Here is a 13,610-nt window from a genome sequence, read left to right as displayed (position 1 = left end):
CCTTTTGTAGCTTCTAACGTTCCTTTTGTCTGTCAGACAGATTTGACGTTGTAGCCTTTTCATCTTGTACTAGCTTTTGGACTCAGACTATTAGAATGACGTTTGAATATCAGAGTCTTCAGCGTTGGTGCAGATGTAACTTCAGTCATCAGACTATGGAAGTTCTTTGAAGCGTGATACCATCTGATCTTCAGAGCATTGCTTCTGACTGCCATCTTATGATGCCTTAAATACCATGTTCTAATTTCCTTAAGACCATCTTCTGATGTCTTCCAGACCATGTTCTGACGAGGCCATCCAGATCTTCTGGGTCAGAGCTTCTGAATGATGATTCTGTGCATACTCTTTTTGACTTTTCCTGAAATGGAAAACGTGAATAATTAGAGTACCACATTGTCTTATACAAAATTCATATATATTGTTATCATTAAAACTAGAAATATTGATCAGAACATTTCATGTTCTAACATATTTCTCAATAACATTACAGGTACTCCAACCTTGAGTTTTAACTCGTGTTTTGGAAGGCCAGATGCACTAATCGTGTTTAAAAATTCAGGTGTGTGTACATCATTAGGCACATCTATATCTGGATTCGCCGAGTATGGAGTGTCAAAACTTAGATATGTTTTTAATTTAGTCGGAATCAATGATAACATGTAGTCATTAATGTTATCAACAATATCATTTTTTGGGGCAAGTATAGCTCTGTCTTGAAAAAAAGTTGGATCATTCATGCTATCCAAAAATGACGGATAAATGCTCTAAACAATAGATGAAATATAATCAGTCGAACTTTTAATGAGTAAATCATCTGGAATTTCAAGTGTGATATACTCATCACCTTGTTCTCCAAGTGTTCCATCACCAATCCCTAACACCCAATCTGAAAATAATTTTCTTTGTCTAACATCAACATCAGGGCTCCCAGTAAATAACCTCATATTTGTATGCAACGTCAGGACCTCACAATAATCCCAAAGATATGAGGAGTTAATGGTAGCATGAACCATATCTTGTCTTATTGCTTTAGGAATAACTGGTAGAATTTGTCTGAAGTCTCCTCCAAAAACAATAACCTTTCCCCCAAAAGGAATATTTAAATTCTCATTATTACAAAAGCGGAGAACATCTCTGAAATTTCTATCAACAGCTTCAAAGCAATGCTTATGGAGCATTGGTGCTTCATCCCATTTAATGAGTTTTGTTTTTTCTATCAATTGTGCTAAGTGGGTATTTTGATCAATACCGCAAGTGGAATACTCATCAATGTCTAGCGGTATAGAGAACCTAGAATGGGTTTTTCTTCCTCCAAGAATAAGAAAAGCAGCAATTCCACTCGATGCCACCGTTAACACAATATCTCCTTTAGATCTTAATGCTGTTGACATAGCCCTCCAAATGTAAGTTTTTCTAGTGCCACCATGCCCATATAGGAAAAAATGCCTGGTTTATTTTCTGCAACTCGTGCCATAATTTTGTCATATACTATTCTCTGTTCAACATTCATAATTGACATTAATTAAGCATGTTCTAAAGCCAAAAATTGTCTATCATAATTCAAATCATCATAAATGAGTCTATTTTGGCTTTCAGATGTAAGAGATGCATCTATTTGAGGCATTGTGGGAAAATCACTTAAACTTCTATTATTGCTCTACAAAAATGATTCAAGTTCTTGTAATACTAAACTTTTTATGTCATCATCTGATAATTCCAAATCTGCCATAATAATTAATTAAATTTAGCAGCATACACAATATATAAATTTAGGTGATTAGATAAAAAGTGTATTTGAACTAACTTAGTGTTTTGTGGAAAATATTATAGTAGTTATTCTATATAAAAATACCTGGAAATTGAATAATGAGTCTTTGCCTAGGCAAGATGTCATCACGTAGATGCTGCCATGTTTTCTGCCAAACATCTTCTGGTCTGGATAGTTGTTTTGAAATTAAAAGGGTTGTAAAAAAAATTCGCAAAAAAGTACCTGTACCCCAATTGCTGGAATCTATAATTGCATCTATGTATTCTTTATCATCATGTAGTAAACCCATAACAAAACATGCATCTTTAAATGTATCATATAACACGTTGTTTACTGTCTTGATTTCCTGGTAAGTTCGGGGACCTTTTGTAACACCCCAAATTCTACCCGAAAATATCATGCGTGAAATCAGAGTATTTTAGAAACTATCAACAAGTATTTGGGATATCACATTTACTTCATATTAACAACTCATAAACGGATACATAGCACTTTAATCTCAGATAAGCACAAAACAACTTATAACAGCTCTTAGACAAAGCAACTTCATTTTAATATACAGCGGAATCATAACATTCAGCTTTATAAACAAATCATCTTATTTAATCGGACACAAATTCAAACATCATAGTACTTCTCAATATCCAATTTGGAACTCAACAACTAAAACATAAACAACATAGAAACAACAATATAGACAACCCCCCGAGTGCTACGTATCAGAGCGACACACCAACCAGACACGATGAATCTACAAACTTCCACAGCTATACTTGAGTACCTGCCCATTTCCCATGGTAGGGGAAACATCAGCAGAAGGGGTGAGATATCAAACATTATAAAGGAAAGTATGATAATACATATAGCAAAGATAAAATCATACACAATTCACCACTTCTCAATATAAGCAATTTGCATCACAACAATAATGTTAACTATCAACTATAACAATGTACTCAAGTTTACAAGTATGTCATTCAAGCACATAATAACATATACTTCCTAATCACAACGTAAATTAATACAACTATCAACAATGGCAAAACATGGTTCATATATTCCACATATATACATATATCATTAATACATATATATATATATATATATATATATATATGCATTCTCATCATATACGTTTTGTAATACGGTGAACTGACTTTTTAATAATCGAAATGTCGCGGTAAGCAAGAGTCGCCACCGACTTTTATTTTATCCAAACAATATTCGGAAAGGCAAAAAGAAACAGAAAAAAACCTTTTAAGAAATCTAAGTTCGGGGGGTAATTTATGCAAAGGGAAGGTGTAAGGCACCCTTTGCATCCATGGTTTTCCATGGGCTCTTAATTGCTTTGCTTACTCGTTTGTTTAGAAAATGTAGATGAAAGAGATAGGGACTTTAGCTCGTAAATGAGCGTAGCCCTTTTGAAAAATTATGAGAAAGAATATAATGAAAGTTTGAGCATTGCAAGGCAATTAGGGGCAATTACCTTAAACTCAAATGATAGGTCTCTTTTTAGCCTTTCAGAATAAAAGGGTCTATCCTTGCCATAAGAGGGCAGGAAGCCTTTCGTTTGGAGGTTGAAGGGTCGTCGAAGCATCCTTGGCCATAAGACTGTCCCATGCCATAGAGGGGCAGGTAGTCTAAGGCAAGGATCAGAATAAGCCTTTTCGTAGGCATCCAGAAGATACCTCAGCCATTTTCCGTAGGCAACATCCGAGGGTCGAGGTCATAATTGTGTATCGAAGGCAGCATCATTTAGAGTCGCATGACCTTTTAATTATCGAGGCAACAGGCTGAGGTATCCTCGTATTTGAGGGACATGGCTTATTCTGCAAAAACACGAGGCAACAGGCAACAAGGCAACAAGGCAACAGAGAGGGTTACCCCAAAGGGTGCGTGTGTGTAACAATCACGTGATTCGATTCAGTTATTTATCTTGTAATTAGTCATTCTAGGTTTAATTACAATTCTGCACTCCCTAAATTACTAACCACGCAAATATAACAAAATACGGGGGCGGGAAATTGTAACCAGCAGATCCCTTAATCAGGGTTTGACATAAGTAATAAAACAGGAAAACAGGGTTTAGGGTTACCAAACTTGTAGCTTTGGCGATCGACAAACCCTGAAAATGCAAACAGACAAAAATAGGGTGAGTGTATGGCTAGTTCAAAGGCGAACATTTCTAACCCTAAAATAAGAAGGTCGAGACAATAAATTAAAATAAGTAAATAAATGAAAGGTACTTAGCTCTGATTTGATCTGATATGCTTGATAGGGCGCCTTTAAGGTTAACCCTGAAAAGAGACAAGGCAGAAGAAGATGAAGGCGAAACAAACCCTTATATAAAATAAACCAAACAGAAAGTTAAATTAAATTAAGTAAAATACTTAACTTTGGGTTTTTGAATCAGGCGCGCGCTCGGGACAAATCATGTCGCTAACCCTGATAAAGTATACACAAAGAAATATTTTTTCAGTGTACGGCTAATTCTTCTAGACCCTAATTCGGGCGTAAATTGAATAAAGTAACAAAGTAACGCAATCGATTTAATTGATTATTGGTCTTGCGACCTAATTAATAAAATCGCGAAGAGAAATAAAATCAAGTATAACAAGTATTTTTTAAGAATTTTTAGAATTAAAATGAAACAAATATGAATTTTTGAGGATATATAAATAAATAACCTATTGACTATAAATAATTTATTTAAATTAAGTAAATAAAATAAATAATTACATTAGGAACATAAAATAAATAATTTGTGATTTGAAAATAAAATGTTTACCATTTAAATAAAAGTTATAAACAATAATTATAAAAAAAATAAGAAAATAAAGGTAAAAATATTAATGTAATTAAAATAAAATAAATAAGAAATAAATTAGAAAGAGAGACTCAGCTGATCCTGTGTGGTGAGACTTTGCGCGTCCATGGTGTTCCTACGTATCCTGATACGTCAGATCTTGCTCTGGCAGGAATCCAACGGCCAACGTGTGATGGTGCGTGGTAGTCTTGTGTGGACTTGATGCACTGAATCTGTAGTCAAAAGAAATCAAGAGAAAAATTAACAAAAATACGCAGGAGGCAGGGATCGATCCCGTGCCCCTGCACTTCAAGACCTCAAGATGCGTCTCCTTTACCACTACGCCATTCTGAACACGCTGTTAGTGGAATAACAAGAATAATATATGAAACAAATAAAATTTCAAAAAGCAAGGAAACCGCGCGCGATACGTCGTCTTCCTCCTTCGGGAATTTCTGAAACAGACACACTTTTGCCCATGGTTTCTAAGTGGTGCCATAGGTACTCAACCTTAAAACCTGCACACGTTCATCAACTAACGCAAAAGGAGAACCCAGTTCGATCATAATCAATCTCCCGGTCCTATTGGTGGCTTCAATTCGACCTGAAATCATCTTTACGCAGAATTCCCAATTTCAAAAGCAACAAACCCTAACTATGGCGGATGATGGTTCGTATGCCAAAACTTGCAATTAGTGATTCAAACACAATCTAAACAACCACATGAACATGTATGTATGCTTAACAGTCATTTAAATTGCGTAAATTGACAGATAGAGCTTGAAGAAATATTGGGCAAACCGTGAGTATAAGAGTACCGATTCCGTGCGCTTTGATTAATGGTTGGGATCAGGTTATGTCCAGAAAACAACAAGGAATCGATTAGGATGCTTTGTTTGATGTGAATCGGATCAGAATTTTTCTTCTCCCCCTTTGGCTCACGGTTTCACAAGCTCTTTGAACAGAGTTTCTTTTTACGGCCAAAATCCCCCTTTTGATCAGCAATCCTCATGCATATATATTAGTCTGAATTAGGTTTTTTGAGGTGGATCAAATCTTTGTTTTTATGGAGATTGGAGTGTGGGAGATTCTTGATTGAATGTTGATTGCAATCTTGCTAAATACGTATTATTCTTTGAACCAAATTCCAAATCATTTGCCCTGATTTTTATGAAGAGATCTTTTAGAATCAAATACAATTTTATTATTTCTAGTATTTCATTTAATTTAATTTGAATTAAAAATAACAAATTCAAAACAAAATAAATAAATACTAAAAATAATAATCAATGGATCAGGGATGGCCCATGAGTTAAGTTTGGGATCAATTATTTGGGCCTATTTGGGAGAAAAGTCCATTTTAATCTTCATTTGCCTCATGCATTTTATCAAAATTTAACCAACTTTGACCAAGCGCATCTCCCTCGATTTTTAAGGTATGGAGGAGTTCTAGGACCTTTTGTATTGATTTGAATTGGAATGGGAGAAAATGTATGGGCAAATTTTGGGATATGACACGTTTCATTTACATATATCACCAAAATCATGTATCAAACATCACCAAATTTAATTATCACATCTCATGCACACATAACAATCACCTAATCACATAATTACATATATTCAAACATCACATAACTCCAATGTAACTCAATGCAAGACATGTGACTCTATGCATGTGGTACCCAATATGGACCCAAAGTTCCACCGCTTCCGATTCATATAGAATCTAGCCACGCTTCAGATCCGGACAAGACCAAAGCCACCAAATGTAAACATATAGTTTACCGCTTTCCGATTCACTCTAGAATCCAAGCCACGCTTGTGTTTCAAAGCAATTCCACCTATGTTTCAAGGCACACTATGATATGAATGTATGTACAATCTCACAAATATATGCAATTAAGATCATCTCTACCATCTTAACTTTCCACATATCACAATAATTCAACTCTATGAATTATCCACCAATTGTACACAACATTCACAACACACACACATCATTCACATCTGAGAGGCCAATTAATCAATTACGATTCACACAATCCAATTAACACTAGTAATCATACTATCTCATGTTAATTCTCATTTTTGTCAATTATACATGAACACACATTTTCAACATCAAGCAATTAATCATTAGAATTAATGCTAACCAACTAACCATAAAGAATCAATATCAAAACAACATCATTGGCATGACAATATATATTTCTCAACATACATATTCAAGCCAAAACACAATTACAAACAATTTCTCAAAATACCGTAATTTATCGATAAACCGAATAATTGGTCCAAGTCCAAGTATATTCCAATCACATAGACTTATTGGAATCAATTCAACTAATAATTTAACTATCCAATTAATAATTAAACTATATTAATTTCAATTCAACTATTATATTTCTATTCCATTATTTTCCAATTCTATAACAAAACCCATTATTTCACTATCAATGGTTTACTCACAACAAACATAACAATCTAATACACATAGATTATCAATTGCACACAACTTATCACATTTATATCATCACATTCCAACAAATCATCAAATACCCAAAATTACAACATAGAAGAACATGGATATCAAGGTATAGAATTAAACCCACTATAACATACTATCATACAACCCTTTAGCATGAAAGAACCCCACCCTTACCTTGGCAAATATGAACTCTTTCACCATAGCTCTAAGCTTTTCTCCAAAATAAATCCTTCAAACATAATTTGGAGACACACCTAAAAACCAGTTCGGAAATTAGCTTATCAGACAAACTTAAAACCCTCAAAATCAAAATCGCTCCAGTCAGAACTTACCTCCATGAGTCAGGAACGTTGTGTCAAAACCACGCGACGATCCAACGGTTGGATTGAGAGATACATCCGTTTTGCTAAGGTGACTCAATGCTGAAACTTGCTGCGAAAATGAGGTTTCTTCTAGCTTTTCTCTTCCACCATTGTTCTCTTCCCTTTTGCCTCTTTTCTCTTCTTCCTATCTTTTCCCCCAAATGAAAATAGTAACCTCTAAAACCCTAACCTTCTCTAACTATCTCACTTATGTCAATTGTGTTTAACCCACCAATCCATCCATTATGTTTCTATCACTTAGGCCTATTTAGTTATATCTCTCTAATAACTCAATTGAGTCAAATACAAACACTCACATAATTAAATACTTAAATAATTATTATATCACATAATAACTAAATAAATAAGTTATTATTAAAAACACCAAACAATATAATTACTAATATAATTAATAAAAATATTAATAAAAATCGGGATGTTACACCTTTGACATAATTAAACAAAGTTCTCAAATAATATATCTCACCTGATCCAGGTGGTGCAAAATGAACTCTACCAATTGCGAAACCTTTTTTACGGGGAGACCATTGTTTTTCTGAATCTTTCCAAACAAATTTCAAAGGAAATTGATTGTATGTAAGATTTCTTCCTTCCTCGTGTTTTTTATTTGCTTCCATCCATGCCAAAAATTTGGTATTTTCTATATTTGACTTATTGATAACCCGGTTAATTGAAGCAACATCATCGTAAACAATATATTGTTAATTTGCTAAATGAAAAGGTAGTCGCTCAACAGAAGGTTCTCTATAGTTAATGTCAAAACTAAATATTCTCCAAGCTGCTTCATACGATGACAAATATCTACAGTCATAATACATTTTAATTTCATCAGAAATTTCCGAATCCTTGGTTCCATTGTCACTATTATAGAAGCTTGCGGTAACATGATCATGCCCTTTGTTGACATACTTAAAAATATACTTAATAGATCGATACTGATTGCACCATTCAACATTTGTATGAGCATTGTATTTTAGTAGGAGATGTCTATTATATGGTACGACAAACCTGTTATCTGCAAAAGACTCACCCTTTTTAATGAAATTATCGTTATCTCTCCTTCTTTATATCGGATATCCACTTGCATCAATAGTGGTGTTATCGAGAAACCTCTTTGGGAAATACTTTGTGCACTTTCCATTTTGCATGCAAGGAGATTTTTTATTTTGAGCACCGCATGGACCATGAATCATAAGTGAAGAGACTATTTTAAATAGTTTTATATTAGCTTCTTTATCAGGAATCTCAGCTGATATTATTTTGTCGATATCATTAGGATTTATGCATCGAAATTCAGGATGTAGAAATACCAAAATATGAGCATGTGGTAATCCACGTTTTTGAAATTTAACTGTGTATATCACTGGAAATGAAGATAAAATAAAATAGGTGATTAATAAATCTAACAATTAATTGCATATAATTCAACATTAAAATATAATTAGATAAATACCTGCTTTGACTTTTCCGAATAATTGTCCTTTCTTTATATCCTTTATGAAATGATCAAGTTTAATCTTGAATATTCTGGAAACTAAATCAGGCATGTCTTCTGATTTTAGATTGTATTTTGATTGCATATAAAAGTAATAATTAAATCAAGATATCCAGTCCATGCACAAATAGCCATAACATCTTGGTAGTTTTGAAGCATGTATCGTGTGCCTCCTACAAAACTTGACGGTAACACAATTCTTCTTCCTGTGGTTGAAGGATCAGTCTCTCCTCTAAGAATTGCCTCTGTGAGACCTTTATACATGTCGGCCCTCAATTCTTTTTGATGGTTTCGAACCCATTTTAATCTGGAAGACTCTATCATGCTATAACCATCAATAAAAAACTGTTGAAATAAACGTTTAGCAAATAACAACGGTGCCATGTCATTTTCTCTTTGTTGGATTCTATATGAAACCCACTCTTTGATAGTTACCATTCCTCTTTTTATTGTTTGTGCATCTGATACATCATTGTATTGGATTCCTTCCCAATATCCATCTTCTCCTCGAGGAAATAGTAATGGATATTGCAATGGCAAGTAAGTTGAACTCAAAATTGAAATACGTTTTAACCAACCAGATTGAGTCTCAACAATGATATCTCTCTCAAATTCTGCACTATCAAAATCACCTACAAATTAATGCAGCTACCTCTGAAGTCGTGGGTAGATTGTACCTCCGGCCGTCATAACCTCTCTTACCTAAGATTCGCAACCGCAATATTGGTACATTACATTCACTGATTTTTTGACGAACCATTCTATAATGTTTGCAATATTAATTATATTCGTCAAGAACGTCCTTTATTTCATTAACTATTCCGGCATTCAGTGATGCAGCATTGTCTTCCATTCTAAAACTTGATAGTGAAATAAATACCTAAGCACTTCCATTCTGTTCTTTATCTCATTTTCAGTGTCGTAAATGTATAATTGAGCAAATTTAGGTTGAGTTCCAGGAAAAGGGAGGAGACTTCCGATTTGATGATAGTTCTCGCCATTCATGACAAACATTGGAGGTGCATGGCCATTGTTTATTTCACCGTGAATTTTACCACCCATAGATGTGAAAGCAGACATGCTATTGAATGATCTAATGTTATCCATAAATAACTTGCTTCTTGTGTCATGTTTGTGAAATAAATCGTGCAATGGTTGAGGTGCTTTCTTGTAATGAGGAAGCACAATTCTTCCTTGAGAACAACACATAGAAAATTTAGGATTTGTTGCATTATATTGCTTTTGTACTCTTTCTTCAAATCACATGATAGCACCATAATAATTACAAACTGAATTTGGTTCTCCAATTTCCCAGTATTGAGACATTTGTTCTATGAAAAACATTTAGGACCATGTCATACAAAGTGACATGAAAGTAATGCAAAATTAAAGGTACAAATACTTATAATTTAGACAATGATACAATACCATATGTATTAATCACTATATGATCAGAATAATCATTGTGTAAGTTATTGACATGATTAATAGAATCATCATCTAAATTAGTTGATGAACCTGCATATCATTTGTTATGAAACTGTTAGTTTTTCATATTTTACTAATTATTATATTATATTAAAAATTAAACCATGAACAACAATAAGTAATAGGACATTAGATATTTAGTTAAATTACCTATTTGATTGAGTTCAAAATGACTATGTTGAGAGACGCCAATTGTATGTGGCACTATAGACTGATCATTAAAGTCATCTGCATACAAAAAAAAATTTAGGTCACATAATAATTTAGTTAATAAAACAATGAAGAAATTATTTATCAATTAAATTATAGACAATTAATTAATTAAGTGCATTAATTGTAATGTCTACCTTGCATTGATATAATGGGTGAATCAATTAAAAAAATACTGTGTGATTAACCGATGCTTTTGAGAGATTATTTTTCTTGATGATAAATTTTCCAGGACCTAATTTGGGTGTAGCCCGTTTTGAGTTATTGGTGGAAGCGACATTTGAATTTTAATTATGTTACCTAAAAAGGTTTAAATTAGTTAAAACTAGATTGCGGGCCCGTGCTTCGCACGGGTATATTTGAAATAAAATTACATTTTTTCGTAATAATTGATATTTAATTTTTTATTTGCATTTAAATTTATTTTGTAGGCCATTTAAATTATGTTTGTAATTAAAATATTAATTTTTTAATATGAAAGACAATAAATTAGAAAAAAAATTACTTTTTAGTTAATTATATGTGAGATTAAATTACACATATTTATATTATATCTACTTTCATAGACATATTACTTGGACCTTTATTTGTATAAAAATTAAATTAAATTTATAGTATTAATTTTGAGGCTATATATATAACTTGTGTGTTGCACGTGTTTTAAGATAATATACTTATATGAACTTTTTCATTCAATGAAAAAATATAAATAAAAATTGATGACATTAATATATGATTGTATATAAATGTTTCTTTCTCATTTATTTGATTTCTTTTTACCTTTTTATTAATGTTATGTTACTTTTTTCAAATATTATATTCTCATTATTTTCCTACTTACATATTTATCATTCTCATTATATCACGTGAATCAGAAATACATTTTTTTATTGACAAATGATACATTTTTTGTATTATTAGATTCTTCATTTTTGTTTATCGAAGATCTCCAATAAATTTAAATCAAATACACATTTTTCTCAAAGATTACTATTAACAATATACTTACATAAGCTGCAATTTTTCTCATGATTTTCAAGTAATAAGGATGCAAAACTTATATGAGTTTTCTTTATCCTCTTCTTTTTGCTCACATAACAAAAATAATTATATTAAAAAAAACAATAAAAAGAAAAGAAAATCATAAAATTAGATAGAGAAATATTATATTGATGCTCAAAACAAATTATTACAAAACATCATAGAAAAATATTTAAATTATTTATAGGATAAATAAAGTGGATTTTTTAACTTGGAACATAAATCAAATTCATTAGCTAGCCTGCAACGTAAATTAAAAAATAATTAAAATATAAGAGAGCTCTCAAATTAAAAAATAATTAAAATATAAGAGAGCTCTCAGAAAAAGTAATTAAAATATCAATATAAAATGAAAAATAGATCTTGTAACAAAGAAAAGAAGAAGAAAAGTGGTAGGTTAGGTGGTAGATGTAACCTATTTATATTGAATAAAAAGTTTCTTATTGAAGAAATTGAAAAGATCAAAAAACACCACCATAAAAAACATTTAATGAGGTACCGTTTATTTTCAATAATGTTTTATATAGAAGTTATACTTAATAATTGTAAATTATTAGTCTGTTATAAATCTAATAGTAAATTATATTGATTATATTTAAATGTATTAAAATGTTACACATAAATTTATTTGTTATAATGAATTAAAATAAATTAGTTATAATAATATAAAATAAATTAGTTTTAATTAGCTCTAATAATATAAAAATATTATCCATTAAAATAATTAGTTATAATGCTTTAAATAAAATATCATTTGAATTATTGATTTATATAAATTGTATGAAAATTTTTAAAATTATTATATTTATTATTATTGTTGTTATTTTAATCATTATAATTTTATTCATATAAATTATTTATTTATATACTTTATTAAAAATTAATATATATTAAAATTGTATTTATATTTTTTATATACTATTATTGCAAAATAGATAAATACTTATAATTTTTATAAATCATATTACTTTTAATCGTAGTATCTGAATAATATATAATTATTATTATAATAATTGATAATAATAATAATAATAATTATTATTATTATTTTGTTATTAGATGAATATTATATTATAACTTATTAATTATATTATTATTGTTAATTGTGATGATTGAATATTATATTATTATTATTATTATTATTATTATTAATATTATTTTAATCGTAGTAGTTGAATATTATATTATATTATTACTATTATTTTTATAATTTTTTTTAATATTATATGAGTATTATAATTTATTTTTCATATTAGTATTGTTGTAATTTATTGGTCTGTTATAAATATAATAGTAAATTATATTAATCATTTTAAATTTTTTAAAAAACTTACACATTATTCTGTTTATTATTATTATTATTATTTTGTTTATTTATATAAAATATTTAACTATATACTTTTTAAAAAAAGTAATACTATTATTTTTTAGTGGTATATGAATATTATATAATATTATTATTATCATAATTAATAATTTGATTATATTTTTAATAATTAATATTTATCTTAATCATAGTAGATGAATATTATATTATATTATTATTGTTTTACTTTTTATTATTACATGAGTATTATATTATAATTTATTGTTTATATTATTATTGTTAATAGTGATGGCAGAATATTATTATTATTATTATTTTATTGTAATTATTTTAATTAAAATTATAATTATTATGTTTATTATTATTAGAATAATTTATAAAATATAAAAAGTAATTTAAAGTTTTATAGTATTTAATGATAATATAAGTTGTAAAATTTTAGCTACATTTAGAAAAATATAAAATATTTACTTGTATAAAATATTAAAAATAATTGGAAACTTAATATAAAATTATATATATATATATATATATATATATATATATATATATATATATATATATATATATATATATATATATATATATATATATATATATA

General features: G+C 29.8%; 1 pseudogene; it reads right to left on the bottom strand.

Moving 5' to 3' along the window:
• Positions 1–446: 446 nt before the first annotated feature.
• Positions 447–10,269, bottom strand: LOC131659903 (uncharacterized; annotated as a pseudogene).
• Positions 10,270–13,610: the final 3,341 nt, after the last annotated feature.

The sequence above is a fragment of the Vicia villosa genome, linkage group LG3 (assembly GCF_029867415.1).
Source record: "Vicia villosa cultivar HV-30 ecotype Madison, WI linkage group LG3, Vvil1.0, whole genome shotgun sequence".
NCBI classification, from domain to species: Eukaryota; Viridiplantae; Streptophyta; class Magnoliopsida; order Fabales; family Fabaceae; genus Vicia; species Vicia villosa.
The sequence above is the reverse complement of the archived record's forward strand: the minus strand, read 5'-3'. Positions and strand labels throughout refer to the sequence as shown.